At 41.9% G+C, this 18,293-nt stretch overlaps 6 non-coding genes across 6 annotated transcripts; 4 read left to right on the top strand and 2 right to left on the bottom strand.

Moving 5' to 3' along the window:
• The first annotated feature begins 3,250 nt into the window (after positions 1 to 3,250).
• Positions 3,251 to 3,331, top strand: trnas-aga (transfer RNA serine (anticodon AGA)). The gene has a single exon. It is a non-coding gene; the product is annotated as a tRNA-Ser (tRNA).
• A 1,269-nt stretch (positions 3,332 to 4,600) lies between these two features.
• On the top strand, positions 4,601 to 4,717 carry LOC116675911 (U5 spliceosomal RNA). Its single transcript, XR_004328565.1, has one exon. It is a non-coding gene; the product is annotated as a U5 spliceosomal RNA (small nuclear RNA).
• A 2,302-nt stretch (positions 4,718 to 7,019) lies between these two features.
• On the top strand, positions 7,020 to 7,235 carry LOC116675908 (small nucleolar RNA U3). The gene has a single exon (XR_004328562.1). It is a non-coding gene; the product is annotated as a small nucleolar RNA U3 (small nucleolar RNA).
• Positions 7,236 to 12,208: 4,973 nt separating this feature from the next.
• On the top strand, positions 12,209 to 12,281 carry trnar-acg (transfer RNA arginine (anticodon ACG)). Its single transcript has one exon. It is a non-coding gene; the product is annotated as a tRNA-Arg (tRNA).
• A 1,118-nt stretch (positions 12,282 to 13,399) lies between these two features.
• Positions 13,400 to 13,586, bottom strand: LOC116675907 (U2 spliceosomal RNA). Its single transcript, XR_004328561.1, has one exon. It is a non-coding gene; the product is annotated as a U2 spliceosomal RNA (small nuclear RNA).
• Positions 13,587 to 13,863: 277 nt separating this feature from the next.
• LOC116675910 (U5 spliceosomal RNA) lies at positions 13,864 to 13,979 on the bottom strand. The gene has a single exon (XR_004328564.1). It is a non-coding gene; the product is annotated as a U5 spliceosomal RNA (small nuclear RNA).
• Between the last annotated feature and the right edge of the window lie 4,314 nt (positions 13,980 to 18,293).

The raw sequence follows: 18,293 nt of genomic DNA, 5'->3' as shown, positions 1-18,293 counted from the left end.
ATGTTAAATTATAGTTATAGCTGATACTTGAAAAGGTACACAACTTTATTTGTTTTATACTGAAGACTGTCACAGGAAATGCTTTTATTTTTTGATAGCCTTCAGGAGAAGTTGTGTGTCAATTCTTGCTAGTATTTGCAGATAACGTGAGCTGCTAGATGTGATCCGTGTGTCCGCCAGGCCTAAACTGTTCTTTTCTTGTGCAAACTGCAGCATAGAGAACATAAATGTTATATAGTAAAAGACAAGCGTTTTCGGTCGTCATTCGAAGCCATTCCACTACAAATATACAGTTCTGGAGACGTAACAAAAAAGTAACCTTGACCTTTGACCTCCAAAATCTCAATCAGTTCATCCGTGACTCCAAGTGGTTGTGTATGCCAAATTAACATTGAACATTTAAACCTCCAAAATCTCATCAATTGATCTGCAAGTTCATGTAAAAAGTTTGCCCAATTTAAAGAAAGTCCCTCCCGGGGTCCTGTGTTATCACATTCACAAGAATGTGAAGTGCGTACGTTATGTAGAGAGGCATAACGACCCAAAAGCATAATACTAGGATACTAGTAATATAATACTAGGAACTAGGACAACTGGTGCTGAGATAACAAGAGACAAAAAAAAGTGGGGGAGACGAGATAAGCCCTGACAGAGTATAGGAACTACAGACAAAAGACGTGAATAGTGCCAAGTGTGACCAGAAGAATTGAAAAAAACTAGAACTATAAGGACAAACCTTTCTTAAGCAACATGTCACCCAAAAGCTTTCCCCCCTCGGAAACACCAAGGCTAACACAAGTGGCCAATAGTTTCTTCAACATTTTTCACCGGGTAGGGGTCCCCACAGAAATCTTAACCAATCAGAAAACTAAATGAACATTGAGGAGGTATACTCCCTGTTAGGGATCCGGGCATTACCCTACATATTGGGCTTCATGAACAATATTGTATTATCTCATGTACTGGAAGCCACACGTTTCCAACAATGCATCTCTCAATGCCCAGATGTGACAAGATTTACATTGAGCGTTGTATTGTCCAGCAGAAAGGCAACAGATGTGTTACTTTTTGACTAGATTTGTACCATAGCAGTGCAAAGCATTTTGCCAGGCTCAATTTCCAGCCACCGCCATGTTTTGAAACCATATACAACTAAATATTACACATTTCACCCGGTTTCTTCTCTCTTATTTGATGATTTCAGAAAAAGTAAAAAAAACTCCGGAAAATGATCAGGGGATGTAGCTCATGGTAGAGCGCATGCTTCGCATGTATGGCCCCGGGTTCAATCCCCGGCATCTCCAACAAGTGTTATTGTTTGGTCTGAAGAAGAGTTACAAAACTCTTATTCTGAAAGAGGGAAAAGTATTAAAGGCAATTTCCTTGTGTTATGGTAACTAATGCAAAAATCAGTCTAAATGACCAACATGTTTTGCAAGTTGCAGTGAACAGTCCATTGCCCAGTGATGGTGGATAGTTGTCAGCATAGCTACCTTCCAAGCAGTTGATCGGTGGATTCCCAGCCATTGCAGTAGCTTTCCTTTAGTGATGTTAGTTTTTACTATGATTTATACAATAGCGTGTAAGCATTTTGCCATCATGGTTTGATTTCTAGCCACCACCAGGTTTTAGAATAAATAGAATGCCTTTATTGTCATATACACAAGTACACGTACTTGTGCAACGACATTAAAGCAATCCTTTGCAGCGTTGACACAAAAAATATATGAATATAACAGTATAAAATATCAAAATATAAAGTCAAAGATATAAAGTGTAGTGACTGTCGAGTATACATATAAATCAGCTTGAATAAACATAGATAAGTGTTAACACTCAATAAATAATATTGCACAGTGATGGAATGAATGATTAAGTACTAATATTAAGTAAATAATTATTGCACAGTAATGGAAAGGTTAATGTATTAAATATTGCATTGTATGAATGAAATTGCACAGATTCCAGTGTCCTATGAGTATTATATAACAGTAACCGTATAACAATAATATTGCACAGTCGAACGAATGAAGAAGACAGTCCGGGGGGGGGGTTGTGGAGTGGAGTCAGTGCATAGTGAGTTCAGGGTGAGTTCAGGGTCGTTATGGCCTTCGGGAAAAACTGTCTTGAGTCTGTTGGTCCGTGCTCTGATGCACCTGTAGCGCCTTCCTGAGGGCAACGGTCAAACAGATCAGAGCCGGGGTGGGAGCTGTCCTTTAATGATGTTCTCTGCTCTGCTGAGGCAGCGGGAGGTGTAGATGTCCGTCAGGGAGGGGAGAGGGCAGCCGTGAGCTTCTGTGCTGACCTTACAACCCTCTGCAGCCTCTCCCTGTCTGCCACGGTGCAGCTGCCGTACCATACTGTGATACAGTAGGTCAGCAGGCTCTCGATGGATGAGTGGTAGAAGGTCAGCAGCAAGTTGGAGTCCAGGTTGTACTTCCTGAGGACCCTCAGGAAGTGTAGTCGCTGCTGGGCCTTCTTGATGACCGCTGTGATGTTGGCTGACCAGGAGATGTCAGCTGAGATGAGGACACCAAGAACCCGAAGGTGTGGACCCTCTCCACACACTCGCCGTTGATGTACAGGGGGGCTAGGTCGGTGCTCTTCTTCCTGAAGTCAACGATGATCTCCTTGGTTTTCTTGGTGTTCAGACAGGTTGTTCTCCGAACACCAAGCTGCCAAGTTCAGGACTTCCTCTCTGTAGGCTGCTCGTCTCCCTTTGAGATGAGTTCCCCACGGTGGTGTCGTCAGCAACTTGACCGAGGAGGTTGTTGTTTTTCCACCCAGTTTTCTTCTCTTATTCAGTGATCTCACAAAAGTCCAAAAAATCTGAAAATCATTAGGGGCTGGAGCTCAGTGATAGAGCACATTTTGATTCTCAAACAATCCAGATGTTACACAAGATTTTCAGTGTATATTGTGCTGTCAAGCGATGGTGGTATAGCGGTGAGCATAGCTGCCTTCCCCAGTTGACCTGGGTTCGATTCCCAGCCATTCTTGTTTGGTTGCTTGCTTTATTTGTGAAGATTAGCCAGAAAGGTTACTCGCCCAACACAATTTGGTAAAATATTACATCTCTGTTATGGTCCAACTAAGGGAGCATATCAATCAATTAAGCTGCCTCCATGAGTATCCACAGACACAGGCAGCGCACTACGATTTGAAAATTGCCCGTGTCTGGTAACTGCTTGCAACCAATTAAAAAGTTTATGAACATTTGTGCAAACAGGTATACTTCTAGGCCTTTCAGGTTGTTGTGGCCGAGTGGTTAAGGCGATGGACTAGAAATCCATTGAGGTCTCCCGCGCAGGTTCGAATCCTGCCGACAACGAGAGGCATTCTTTAAGAGTGGTAGCAAACCAATGACACATCATAGTATACCAAATCACTGATGTGCATTCATTAACAATGATGTGTTATCTGTAAGCCACCAGTGTCCACCAATGTATCTCTTAGCATTTATTTTCAGTCTGTGTTACAAGATTTGCATTGAGCGTTGTATTGTCCAGCAGAAAGAGAACAGGTGTGTTACTTTTCGACTATGATTCATACCATAGCAGTGCAGGGTCCAGGTTTGATTTCCAGCCACTGCCGTTGCATTTACAGGTTTTGAAGCCATATACAACAATAACATTACCCCGGTTTCTTCTTTTATTCAGTGATATTTCAATTTCCTTGCGGGAGTCATCCCAAAAGGATTAATAAAGATAAGTGTATGTCTATCTCAGAAAAAAGTCAAAAAATCTGAAAATCTTCAGGGGATGTAGCTCAGTGGTAAAGCTCATGCTTTACATGTATGAGGACCAGGCATCTCCAGCAGGTATTATGGTAGAGTCTTTAAAAGAGCTGCAACAGATATTACCTCCTGTGGTAATCTGACTGGTAGGGTTATAGAACGTAGTGGTAGACTAAGACCTCCTGTGACACAAACCAAGTAGTATGCTCTCTCTTTTATACCTCAGACTATCAGACAGCACAACAAGCACTTTAACAGTACATGTTTTACAGTTTCTATTTTACTGTATTACATGCTTGTACTGTTATGTTTTTGTTTATTGTATTATACTCCAGTTTTTATGGGTGTTACGGCAGGTGTGAGCATTGTAGAGATTTCACTTCAGACACTTGCAGCAACAGATGCTTTGTTAAACATCAACAGACTGGAAATAGCCTTACTGATGATACAAAGCATAGGAATTAGCAGAGGATTGTTTCGATCCATTGACCTCTGGGTTATGGGCCTAGCACGCTTCCGCTGCGCCACTCTGCTCTGCAACTTCTCACCAGGCCTTGGAGAATCTGTGATTCACATTTTGACGGAAGGTGGCAACCAAGGTTACAACAGCTTACGGGTTGTAAAGTTAAACATTTGGTAGACCTTGCAACTATCTTTTATGTGAGCTACATTGATTATTCACATGTAAGACTTGTGATTGGCTGGCGTTTTAAAAATGTCATTGTGAGTACAAATATAAACATAAGTAAGTAGTCTACCAAGTTTCCTCTTATCATTTTAGTTTGGACACCCAGTGAGGTTTATCGGGATGGTTTGGACTGGGTCGACTAGGGTTTTCAGCTGCTCTCGAGCAGACGGCTGTACTCACTCTGGTTTCTCTTCATAACGCACAAGTCTTTTGCCTTTTACTAAAGACTTCCTTGGAGGGGAACGCTGATGAGTTGAAACTATTTTTGGTGGGCTTTGCTGTTTGTCCAAGCCTTTTGTACTTGCTTTTGCTTACCTTTGCCTTTACTGATCAGCTGTTTTTATCCCACCCAGAAAAGAGATTTTAGACCTGGAACGAGCCATCTTTTATTTCCTGTGGAGGTCCAAGTGGGAACGAGCGCAAAGAAGAGTGATTAAGAAACCAAAGGAGAAAGGAGGGTAAGGAGTGCCGGACCTGTTATTGTTTTTAGGGAGCAGATTTACAGCTATACACATAACACCAGCCACGGTCCCATCCAGAAATCCTAAAACTGCAGCTATGGAACAGTTCTGGATGGGATCATACCTCAGAAGATTGAAGACCTTACCCTCTGATCTTAACATACCTGGTAGGGATGAGCGAGTACGGCATTATCTGTATCTGTATCTGTTTCTGTGCTCGGACAGGATTTAACTCGGAAGTGGGTCGGGTTGTCTTGAAATGGGCGGGGCTTTAACGGTATGTTATTTTAAGCATGCAAATTATATGGGTTGATCAGAGGCGGGGGGTGTTCTACGGATCAAACAGATTGAATAAATTAGAAAATAAAATAAAAAATCTTTGACAGGCAGAGATGCGACAAATGAAAAAGGAGAGCCATTGCTCATTGTTCCTCTTATTTATTCCCATTTTTTTCTGTTGCGTGCAGTTGAAGCAGGACATGAAAGATTGCCAGCATGCTCTAATACAACTTTTAATTGTTCCTAATCTGGATTAATTTAACGTTAAACTAGATTTTAAATTTCAGATTAGGAAAGTAACAGCTCCTGCCTTCAGGGCTCGTCCGGAAGCTGAACCCTGGACCTCTCACACCCGAAGCGAGAATCATACCCCTAGACCAACGAGCCTCATAAACACGTCATAGTAGAAATTTTCTATCAAGTAAATGTGATCAGTCAGTGACTCGAAAGGCAATTGTTAAGTAGTTTGTTTGGCATGTGGTGTTTTTATGGCTCCACTACCAGATTGAGCATTCTGATTATATTGGACAAAAGACTATTTTTGAAGCAAAACATTTTACCAACATTTGAACTTGAATTTTGGTATAAAGGAAATACAGCTTGGATTTGTCACTGACTTGAAAGGCTATGGTCAGGTAGATTGGCATGGGGTCTTTTCATGGCTCCACTGCCCGATCAGCTTTTCGATCTCATTTGACAACAGGAAACAATTGATACAAAATTTTTACCAAAACACAGACTTGATTTTTTCAGTAAAAAGTGAAAGTAAAATCGGGGGAAGGGGGAATTTTCAAGCCCCACCTGCCCACATCACCCCAACAAAATGCTAATGAAATACGCAACAAGCTTAAAATGCTTCACCCTGTTTAGTTCTGACTCTGGGGACAGAAAGTAGACCTGTCCCAGATGACCTGAGAGGTCTGGGGGGAGGTGGGTCATAGTGTAGTAGCAGATCAGAAATGTATTTTGGTCCTAAACCGTTTAGTCATTTATAAACTAGCAAAAGTACTTTGAAATCAATACTTTGAGGCACAGGAAGCCCGTGTAAAGACTTCAGAACTGGAGTGATGTGATCCACTCTCTTGGTCTTAGTGAGGACCCGAGCAGCAGTGTTCTGAATCAGCTGATTTTTAGGGGGACCTGTAAAGACCCCGTTACAGTAGTCAAGTCTGCTGAAGATGAAAGCAAGGACAAGTTTTTCCAAATCCTGTTGACACATAAGTCCTTTAACCCTTGATATATTCTTAAGGTGATAATAGGCTGACTTTGTAATTGTCTTAATGTGGCTGTTAAAATTCAGGTCTGAGTCCATGACTATACCATGGTTTCTGTCTGTCTGTTGTTTTTAATATTGTTGTTTGAAGCTGAGCGCAAACTTTTAATCGTTCCTCTTTTGCTCCAAAAACAAACACCTCAGTTTTTCCTTTATTTAATTTCAGAAAGTTCTGGCGCATCCAGCCGTTAATTTGTTCGATGCACTTAGTCAGTTTATGTATTGGACTATAGTCCCCTGGCAATAAGGTTATGTAAATTTGTTTGTCGTCCACATAACTATGGTAACTTACTTTGTTGTTTTCCATAATCTTAGCCAGTGGAAGCATGTTAAGAACCAGTATTAATGCTAAGAAAGGACTGGAGCATTTATTGTAGAGAATAAGTAGGCTGACACTGAAGTATTGAGACAACAGTGACTGAAAATCTAATTCAATCTACATATCGGTCTTCTTAAAGATCTAAATAGATTTTCTCACCTCAGAGTCATCTGGAGCACGTAACGATTAGCTTCTGTCCCTCTGAATCCTGAGTGACAATCACTCTGCAGTGAATGAGATGCAGTTCCCCCCCCCGTCTAACCAAGACTATACTATCAGGGATCGTTTCTAAAGTTTCTGACTTGAGGAATGTGTTTCTAAAGTGTTTGGTCTCGCTGACCACGATGATGAGTCGTGATATTCCTTTCTGAGCGTGAAGCTGACAGAGAGTAATGATTCACTTCATATGCTCTCTGTCATTGATGATCGTTCTTCGCTTCTTTATGGAGCATTGAGGAAGGGAATATGATCAGAGTGGTAGTAGCAGATATGTAGAAAACAACATGTGTGAAGGTAACCAAACATGCTAAGTTAGTCAGTCTTGAAGTATGTTTAGTCCATGGTGGACAAGGTTCCTTGAAAGGGTTAACACCTACCTTCTTGACTTTAATGTCTTATGTCCAGTGTAAAAATGTAAACTGAGTTAAACCATGATTCAATTTTATTTCTACCTTTGCTTTTCCTACTTTGACATGTAAAAAAATGTGCATTGTTTGAAAGCCCATCTCCACACATCCATGTTCCACTCCCACAGGTGTTTCCACTTGACTAATCAGACTGTATGGCTTTTACAGGCTCAGCTTGATTGACATGTATTAAAGGGGTGGAAGTCCGGAGTCCCGGTGGACGGGATGGCGTGTTGTAACGAGGTTTGAGTACATACAGCAAATACTTGAAGCCAGGTTTCTCTACGAGTGGATACGGGGCGTTGAAGGTGATGTTTTGGCCCTATTTGTATTTTGATCTAAAGGCTGGATAACCACTGTAGGGTGGAGACGTTGGACAGTTTTTTTGTCTCGTTCCAGTGATTGGCATGTCTGGGTGATGGCGTTGGATATGCGTTAGCATGGTGGATGTATTTCCACTCACGTACCAACAACCGGTATTCTGAATGTAAAGTCACAGAAAAAATATTCACAAATGTGTAGATTGATATTTCCATGAACAGAATGACAGCTGCAAGCGTGCAGTGCAACATTTACTTGTGTACTTTTTTTTACTCCGGTTCATTTTCCATCACAACCATAACTCAGTGATGACAACTTCTCAAACTAATGTGTACCTTTGGACTGAGTCTGTGGAGCTCTGAGCCAACAGGACGGGGGGGAAATCAGGGTTCTATCACCAGATGAGAGACACCTCTGTCTGTCTTATTCATGTAGCATGGAAGCTACCGTTAGCTAACTAGCCAACGGCCGGGCCAACTCACAATCGGACTGAAATTTGTTCTGGAAAAAATGCTATTAAACAGTAAAAAAAACTAAAAATAACACTGCAATATATTTCTTGTCCTGCCTATGCACCACCTGTCTGTACTTTGTATATCACATTGCATTTTTCTGGTTAGACACAAACTGCATTTCCTTGTCTTTGTACTTGTACTCTGCACAATGACAATAAAGTTGAATCTAATCTAATAAAAAAAAAAGATGGATGTCTTTGCACAAGAGCAGTACACACAAGTATGCGCCGTTTGGGACGTCATTTTCTCTAACTCCAGTAACTGTGTGCTCAGCAACTTCCTATTATTTAACCCTCTGAGACCTAAGGTCATTTTCATAGCTCATTGTCCGTCTGCTTCTATTTTCTATAAAAGCTTGTAAAACATCAACCCGGGTTTCTACAGTCAAGATATCAACATAATTCTTTTCAGAACAAACTGGGTTATTAGAATATTTGTGCTGCACTGAGGTCACTTGAATGTTAAAAACGGTTGTTGGACCTTAAAGGGAACATGAATCTTCCAGATATGTATTGATATCACACACAGAGCAGTATGAGCTGAGCCAGTCTCCTCTAAAACACTTCTCATATGTCCTGGGAGTCACACTGGGAAGAAATAAACATTAGAACTTATACAACTATGCATTTATTTTTAGCTTAATTTACCCAACAGAACAGCTTCGGAGTCATTGGAATGAGTTGAATCGTGGTCGTCTCGCTCCCCTCTAGCGCCTGTGAGCTGAAACCCCATTGCAACTTTCAGTCAGCGAGTCTGTTGGACAGGGGCCTCCTCCAGATGTTCCCAATTTACCTGTACTACCTGTTAGGGCTTCCCAGGTCTGTCCAGAGTCCTCCCCCACCCCCTGACCTAACTCACCACCAGATGGTGATCAGTTGACCGCTCCGCCCCTCTCTTCACCTGAGTGTCCAAAACATACGGCCTCAGATCACAACAATTATAAAAATCAATCATTGCTCTTCGGCCTAGGGTGCTCTGGTACCACATACACTTATGAGCACCCTGTGTTTGAACATGGTGTTTGTTATAGACAATCCATGACTAGCACAGAAGTCTAACAACAGACAACCACTCAGGTTCCGATCAGGGTGACCGTTCCTCCCAATCACGCCTCTCCAAGTATCTCCATCATTGCCCACGTGTGCGTTGAAGTCCCCCAGCAGAACTATGGAGTCCCCTACTGGAGCCCCATAGAGGACTCTATTCAAGGTCTCCAAGAAGGCCAAATACCCCAAACTCTTGTTTGGTGCATATGCACAAATATGTGGAAAAAACAATGTTCCTTAATAAAAATCGATGAGTGGTCCCTGTCCCACATACCCCCCGGCCATAGTTACACAAGCACATCCTCTGTTTTCCCCAAGCACTCTTTACCTAATACCCAATTATACATTACACAATCTTTATTTTAAAAAGAATGCTATCCCATTGTTAGTACACGTGAGTGTCACTAGTCTAAAGCCTCCTGTCCACTATCTTGTCGGGATCATTTGGATGCAGCCTTGGCCCTTCACCAGGCGAGGTCGCTGTTACTGAAGCTTCTAGTAATGAACCCATTTTCAAACCAATTCCTCTGAGTGGTTCAGTGCTTCACCAAAGCTTCATTTGCCCTTCACTATCAGCACCTAGTTTCTTGACTTTGTAATGCCTTATGTCTACTGTAAAAATCTAAATTGAGTTGTGCCATAATTCATTTTTATTTATACCTTTGGTTTTCCTACTGTGACATTTCAAAATGTCAAAAGGTGCATTGTTTAAAAGCCCATCTCTACACATCCATGTTCCACTCCCACAGGTGATTTCTGATTCTGATTCTGATTTCACACGTGCTAGTTGTCCCTTAAATTCACAGTTTATTTTTGTAATTTATTGGTGTTTTTCTGTATTTAAAAAAAAAAACAACAGAACAATTCTGTAAAGTTAACATGAAAATGTATGTAAATGTACAAATTTGCTTTAGAGTGTATCAAGTCCTGACCACTCCCTGACCGGGAATCGAACACGGGCCGCAGCGGTGAGAGCGCCGAATCCTAGCCACTAGACCATCAGGGAGTCATATTTTCCAAATTTATCTTTGTACATGTGAGTTTCCTCTTCACTTACTGGAATGACTCATGTTGTTTTAGGCGAGGAGTGGCGCCTGGCTAGAGCTTCAGAAGGCAGGACATGACAGATTACACATCTGTCACATAGTCAGTTTGTAGTCTTAAATACCAAGTCTCTTGCTGTTCCTTGACTAGTTGCCCCCCCCTGCTTTGCATCGCTCCAGGTAAGTAGAAAAAAAATCTGTTATGCACCTTTGCATTGCACTAAAATGTCAAAATTTGGACCTGAATCCAAAATAACATTACTTACTTGACATTCCCAAACATTGTTTTTTTGGAAAAAAAATTTGGTTAGGGGTTTAGTTATTGTTTGAAAAATGAAAAGAATTGTTATTGAAATGGAGGCAGATGAAGTGTTTATGATCAATGATGTCAACAGGATACATCCGCTGTCGGGGGTTTGATTTAAAGGGAATGGAACTCTTTAACAGTGTTGGGGTTCTAGCGTTAAACTAATGAGGAAGAATTTGACAAATCTAAATCAACCAAAAACAAGTCTAGGAACTTACTCTTTCAAATGTTGCACCTGTATCTGTCAAGTCCTGACCGGGAACTGACCCCGGGGCGCGGCAGTGAGAGCTCCAAATCCTAGCCACTAGACCATCAAGGAGTCCCATCCGTCAAATTTTATTTTTGTAGATGTGATTTTTCTTTGTGTATAATTTAGCATCTTTCTCATCTTTTCTCTCATTACCTCCCTCTTCCCCTTTTTCCTCTTCTCCCCCCCCTTACAGACTATTGCTCCCCAGCTTTGACGCAATGGATAATGTGTCTGATTACAGATCAGAAGATTCTAGGTCTGATTCCTGGCTAGCTCGTAGTGCTCTTTGGCGACTAAATCTCTTGTTCGTCATTTCCAACTTTACCCCCCAGGACAAACTCTACAAAGAAAATGTACATGTATAAAGAGCCAAATGATGAGTAATTATAATAGCTTTACAATAGTAATTGTAAAATTGTAAAGCTAGTTCTCTGTAATGCCTCCACATTTTTCCATCCTCTGCTTCATTTTACATTGATAGAAACTGAACAGCTTAGGATAAAGGTCCTGCAGGAGGCCCCACATTTTGGACTACAACAAAGATTTGACTGGCTTTCTGCACATTTGCCAACAAAGATCACCACTGTTTGCATAGAATGGTGTGAGAAGCCAGGTACTCCCAATGCTCACAACGTAGGGCTAGTGGGGCAATGGGTAACGCGTCTGGCTACAGATCACAAGATGTTAGGGTTGACTCCGGGATAATTTGTTCTGTTCTTTATCTATTAAATTACTTGATCCTCATTTCCAAGTTTACTCCTGTACAAACTGTCTATCACAGTAAATTTACACATATTTGGAGCCAAATGATGCGTAAATATCTTTTCAACATGTGCTAAAACAGCTCTAAATCCTTCAATTAACTGAAGCACAGCTATCATCAAGCATTCTCTGTTGTTTTTTAGAATCAGCAGTACTAGATAAACTATCCCTGGAATTGTCAGTTGTTACTCATCAATTAGTGGAACCTAGAAAATAGCAGCATATTTGTGGATCCGATTTTCCGACTATGCTATCACAACAACGCGGTGATTTTAATACCAAATGGTCGTGATCTTATAGTGCTTGGTACTCTGCGTTGCGGTGGCTGCAGCAACCTCGGTAGGAATCTGGGTCACGGCACCTGTGAGAAGCTACTTTTCTGTTGTTTCTTTGAATTACTACATCTTCTGCTTTACTTTACATTGATAGAAACTGGACAGCTTAGACTAAAAGTCCCGCAAGAGTCCCCAAATTTTGGACTGTAACAAACGTTTAACTGGCCTTCTATACACTTGCCAACAAAGATCACCACTGTTTGCACACAATGGTGTGAGAACGTAGCTATTGCTAATGCTTAACGTAGGGCTAGTGGCGCAATGGATATCGCGTCTGACTACGGATCAGACGATTCCAGGTTCGACTCCTGGCTAGCTCGTAGTGCTCTTTAGTAGGGGTGATCCGAGTATCTGGTATGGATAAAGCACTTTTGCCGAGTACAAGTATTATCCGAGTAATATGAGTCAATATCCGTGCTCGGATTGAATAAAACTCCTCAACTGGCCGCGCAGCGTTCTGTGATAATCACAGCGCCCCCCCCCCCCCCGCCTACAACCCGCTCGGATCAATCACACACACACAGAACATGGAGAAATGCGCTCTCTCTCGCTCTCTCTCTCGCTCTCTCCTGCTCCGTCAGTCAATTCGGTCTGCGGATCTGTTCCGTTAACGTTTAGGGTTTCTTCAGCTTCAGGTTTGTTTTTAACTTCGGTTTGTAGTCCTTACATAGTAACCAGTAGATTTCTGGTGAACGTGGGGGTTTGCAGTCCTTACATAGTAACCAGTAGATTTCTGGTGAACGTGGGGTTTGTAGTCCTTACATAGTAACCAGTAGATTTTGGTGAACGTGGGGTTTGCAGTCCTTACATAGTAACCAGTAGATTTCTGGTGAACGTGGGGTTTGTAGTCCTTACATAGTAACCAGTAGATTTCTGGTGAACGTGGGTTTCAGACATGCTGCTTGTTTTAAATGCGACTCCAGTTGCGTCTCTGCCATCGGAGATTTTTTTTTTTTACTGTCAGCTGCCCCCCCCCCCCCGCCCCCTCTCTCTCTGTGTCTCTCTCTTACTCCACACACACACTCACACACACACACACACACACACACACACACACACACACACATATACCTGGTGTGGAAATAAAAAAAATAAAAAAGAACCAAAAAAAAAAAAAAATCACACTGATCATAAAAAAATAAAAAGTTAAAAAAAGAAAGTTATATTGAATATGAAAACTCTTTTTCATTACATTTTACTTCATAATTGCAACAGCATGTGTTGTATTAATTGTTGCAAAACGTTCTGTATATAGTTTGTTTGTTACCATGACAACACCATTGATCTGAAGCTCGATGCTGTCATGTAAATAGTTTTCAAATCAGCAATAAATATAACAATTTTTGATCAACTCATATCAATTGCTCTTCAGGTCCATTGACAGTTTTGGCAACGGGCAGCTCAACGTGCATCGTTAATTGTTTTCCACAAAACAGAAGATGGGTGCACCGTTCCCAGCGATGCTGCAATACCGGGTCGATGCGTGGAGTGAACGGAGCAAGCCCTTTTTCAACTCCCATTGCTAAAAATCCATTTAATATGTTGTCCCCTGATAGAGGGAATATCAGATATTAAACTGAGAAACAGATACTACACTTGATCTTAGCCAAAGGCCGAGAAGCGATGACAACCACTCTATGCTGTCAGATGCGACCTCCCGGACGGTTCTCAGTTGTCACGGTCCAGTAATTTTAAATGGACATAACAGCTGCTGCTTAGCACCCCCGTCCAAGCGCTTCATGGGGAAGCACAAAAGTTTTAGTTAAAGACGGCAATTGTGGTTTTCCCAATTGGTCAAGCTCCTGCCAACGTGCAATATTCCCATGCTGTCACATTTTGGCTACGTTTAAGAATCTGAGTTTCCTTTTGGAGAGCATATTTGTTTTTCACAAGTACAAAAAGGCTTAGCCACACAGCAAAGCCCACCAAAAATAATTTCAACTCATAGGCGTTCCTCTCCACGGAAGTCTTTAGTAAAAGGCGAAAGACTTGTGCGTTATGAAGAGAAACCAGAGTAAGTACAGCCCACTCTCGAGAGCAGCCGAAAACACCAGTCTTCCAGTCCCAACCCTCGCGGTAATTCTCACTGGTGTGCCGCTTTCCAAAATCCAAGGCCTCACCTATTCCCCCATTGTCACAGGGCCAATATTTGTCCTTGCTGTTTTTCTGCCAATCAAAAGTGCAAATCTTGCTACACTTTTGTATGGCTTTATCTTGTCAAGTATTATAACAACGTTTGATACCAGGAACCCAACGAGGTTTCACAGATCATTCAGTTTTAGGACAATTTCTGGCGGTAAAATCTGCCAGCCATGTCTCTTCAGGTCCATTGACAGTTGGGCAACGGGCAGCTTCACGTGCATCGTTAATTGTTTTTCCAGAAGACAGAAGATGGGTGCACCGTTCCCGGTGACGCTGCAATACGGGTCGATGCGTGGGGTTTAGATTTGTGCATATACACATCAACTTTCTTTTACATTACTGCATATACACATCAACTTTCTTTTTGATTCATCATCACCATTCATTATGTCATCATCACTATTCATTATGTCATCATCACAATTCATTATGACATCTTTCACTTTCTTTTATATTACTGCATATACACTAGGGGTGATCCGAGTATCCGGCTGAAACGAGTATCCGGTACGGTTAAAGCACTTTTGCCGAGTACAAGTATTATCCGAGTAATATGAGTCAATATCCGTGCTCGGATTGAATAAAACTCCTCAACTGGCCGCGCAGCGTTCTGTGATAATCACAGCGCCCCCCCCCCCGCCTACAAACCTGCTCGGATCAATCACACACACACAGAACATGGAGAAATGCGCTCTCTCTCGCTCTCTCTCTCTCTCTCTCTCTCTCTCTCTCTCGCTCTCTCCTGCTCCGTCAGTCAATTCGGTCTGCGGATCTGTTCCGTTAACGTTTAGGGTTTCTTCAGCTTCAGGTTTGTTTTTAACTTCGGTTTGTAGTCCTTACATAGTAACCAGTAGATTTCTGGTGAACGTGGGGTTTGTAGTCCTTACATAGTAACCAGTAGATTTCTGGTGAACGTGGGGTTTGTAGTCCTTACATAGTAACCAGTAGATTCTGGTGAACGTGGGGTTTGTAGTCCTTACATAATAACCAGTAGATTTCTGGTGAACGTGGGGTTTGTTGTCCTTACATAGTAAGCAGTAGATTTCTGGTGAACGTGGGGTTGTAGTCCTTACATAGTAAGCAGTAGATTTTGTGAACGTGGGGTTTGTAGTCCTTACATAGTAACCAGTAGATTTCTGGGTGAACGGGGTTTCAGACGTGCTGCTTGTTTTAAATGCGACTCCAGTTGCGTCTCTGCCATCGGAGATTTTTTTTTTTTTACTGTCAGCTGCCCCCCCCGCCCCCCTCTCTCTGTGTCTCTCTCTTACTCACACACACCACACCACACACACACACACACACACACCTGGGGCCTGTTGCACGAAAGTAGAATAAAGATATTCCAGGATAAGTGAAAAAGCGTCGCTTGACTTAGTGTGATCCGCTCATCGCGGCTTAATCGGTTGCACGTTTGCCGAGCCAGGATTAACAGGGGAAGCTATGTCCAGCCAAAGTGTAGATAGCCAGGATAAGTGCACGTCACGGCCTTTCTCAAATAGACCACGGTATCGATCACAGATTACTGATGCAGAGATGAGAAGACGCATGCGCCAAATGTTTCACCCAATGAGCTGCAGCTTCTAATGGACAGTAACGAGGAGGGGAAGAATATGTAAAAAGGGAAATACGGCTCTTATCAAACGGAGAGAAAAAGCCCAACATAGTGGACCCCACTGAATGTGTGGGAGTGTAAAAATATAGCCATTGCCTCAAAAGTGAGCAGAGGGAACTAATGTTCCTCAGGAAATGGACCCTACGGACTTTAGGCTTAATTTCAAACCCTTATTCACAACGTGAGAACATGTTTTACAACCATGCATAAATCTTTATAAGATATTCCTAATTCTTTGTACAATTAATGTTCATACAGAACAATCAGATAGGGACAACAACTAGAAAAAAAAAGTAAGTGACTTCAATACACGCTTTGAGCACATGTAAAACAATATTCATGTTTTTTATTCTTCTGACAAGTGACCGCACCAAAATAAAAAGATTAAGAAGCATTGTGGTGTTCCCGGTGTGATGAATGTAAACTACACTTTATATGTACAAAGGCCATGTTATTAGTCCGGTGATGTGAGACTTATTGAGAAGATTATGGAACCAATATAAGCTATAATAAAAAAAACATTAGGCCCACTTATTAAGGAGTAACACAAACTACCCTTGATTAGAGAAGGACAAGCAACAAGAAAATGAATCATGACTATATTGGTCTCTGACCAGTCTTCCATTAATATCATCTGGGAACATCGCTACATCAATATCATCACACTTAATCTCCGGAGCGTCCTGTATAAACCTGAAGCTGAGACCACGGACGCTGCGCTGCTCATCTCTACTTTTACAGAGAGAGTGGACACTGACGCGACTCGCAGGTCTGCCGCCGGGCAGCGGCCACGTGTCCTCGACACAGTACCGTCCCACCGGGAAAAGTCCCACTCCGCATCAGGGTGCCAGTGCAACTAGGCTATTTAACCATCTAAACAGCTGTAGTAGGGTTTAAATCCAACTCGCGACAACAATAGTGACAGGCTAATGCATGTTAATAAAAATAAAGCAGAACACATGAAGAAGACAACGGAATAACTGTTAAACATGTTTATTTCGGATCAGAGCAGCAGCCGATTTGACCCCTGAGACTCCAGGATTAATCTTAGCCTGGCTGTTAGCCTGCTCTGGACCAGGCTAGCCGCAAAGAATAAATCTCCATGGTAATTTGGCTGGCCTTAATTCAATCTGGTTTCGTGCAACCGAGTCGAAGCTAAATTCATCCAGGATAACTTGAATATCCCGGCTTAATCCCTTATCCTGGTTTCGTGCAACAGGCCCCAGGTGTGGAAATTAAAAAAAACAAAAAAAATAAAAAAGAACCAAAAACAAAAAAAATCACACTGATCATACAAAAATAAAAAGTTAAAAAAGAAAGTTATATTGAGTATGAAAACTCTTGTTCAATACATTTTACTTCATAATTGCGACCCATGGTTGTATTCATTGTTGCAAAACGTCTGTATAGTTGTTTGTTACCATGACAACACCATTGATCTGAAGCTTGATGGAAAATAACAAGAACAGCTCTCACAATGCAAGTTACAGAGTGACAACAGTTCTGGTGAATACAATCAGTAATACACTTCCTTATATCCAGTGCCCCCAGAGGAAAATAAACTTGTTTGGAAAACAGTTTAATCTCAAACACAACAATTAGTGAACTTAGGCAGGACAGTTGGAGCTCTTATGTATTCTGAACCTGCCCTTGTGTGTCAAGTTTCTTGACGGGTCATTCTATCTCAGCTGAAAAAGGACATCTTGTCTCTAGGATGGGCTATGGTCTCGACCTGGGACCTGCTATGATAAACACAGCTTTAGACAACTGTTTCTGTCAGTTTCCACGTCATCTGTTCTTCAAGAAATGGTTGTGGAGTCATAACAAACCCAGTTGTCTCCAATCAAGGAGGACACACACAGATGGCAGATACAGAAGTCATATACTCTGAGAGGCATTGGAGATCTTATTATGAATAATTAATATGAATATCATTGGTTAAATGTAATTTTCCCATACAAGCCGTATCGTTTTCAGGTCCGGTACAGACATGGAAAGAAGAATGTCATTGCTGACTCTGATGAGTAACGGTTTTTAAGAGGGAGGGTGTGTGACGAAGTGGTTTGCTCACCACTTGTCCCATGCAGGTCATTAGTAAAGTAAACACACAGTCACGTTAGTTTCAGTTCCATTTTATTAGGTTGCAAGTTGAAACATGGTTTTCCCTGTATTGCTACTTACAATTGTTTGTTCTTTGTTCAGTTCCACCATGCAGGACAATTGTTAGGGAGGGGCCGGCCTAGTATTTCTGTTTTATAGGAATAGGGTGGTCATGGATGACATCACGGGCCAAACCAAGTAGAGGGTTTCTTTGTATAGGAAGTTTTATTTTGGTTGTTTTGGTCATTGTATAAAAAAGGTATGCAAAATCTGACTGTTTTGTAGTCAGCAGGATAGGAGGGAACTGGTGACCAAGTTCCATAGGTTAAGAGATGGCAAGGTATTAAGGTTTGGAGTAGATCAACTGCTTAGGATGGGATGGACTGAAGCGGTGGGGGGGGGAATTGACAACCCTATATAAATGGGGGGATTTGTGCTCCTGGGAGGAGAGAGGGAGGTGAGGCTGCCCTGCCCTGCC

This window comes from Etheostoma spectabile, unplaced genomic scaffold (genome assembly GCF_008692095.1).
Source record: "Etheostoma spectabile isolate EspeVRDwgs_2016 unplaced genomic scaffold, UIUC_Espe_1.0 scaffold00002455, whole genome shotgun sequence".
Lineage (NCBI taxonomy): Eukaryota > Metazoa > Chordata > Actinopteri > Perciformes > Percidae > Etheostoma > Etheostoma spectabile.
Note: the sequence above shows the minus strand (reverse complement) of the source record. Positions and strands in the feature narration are given on the sequence as shown.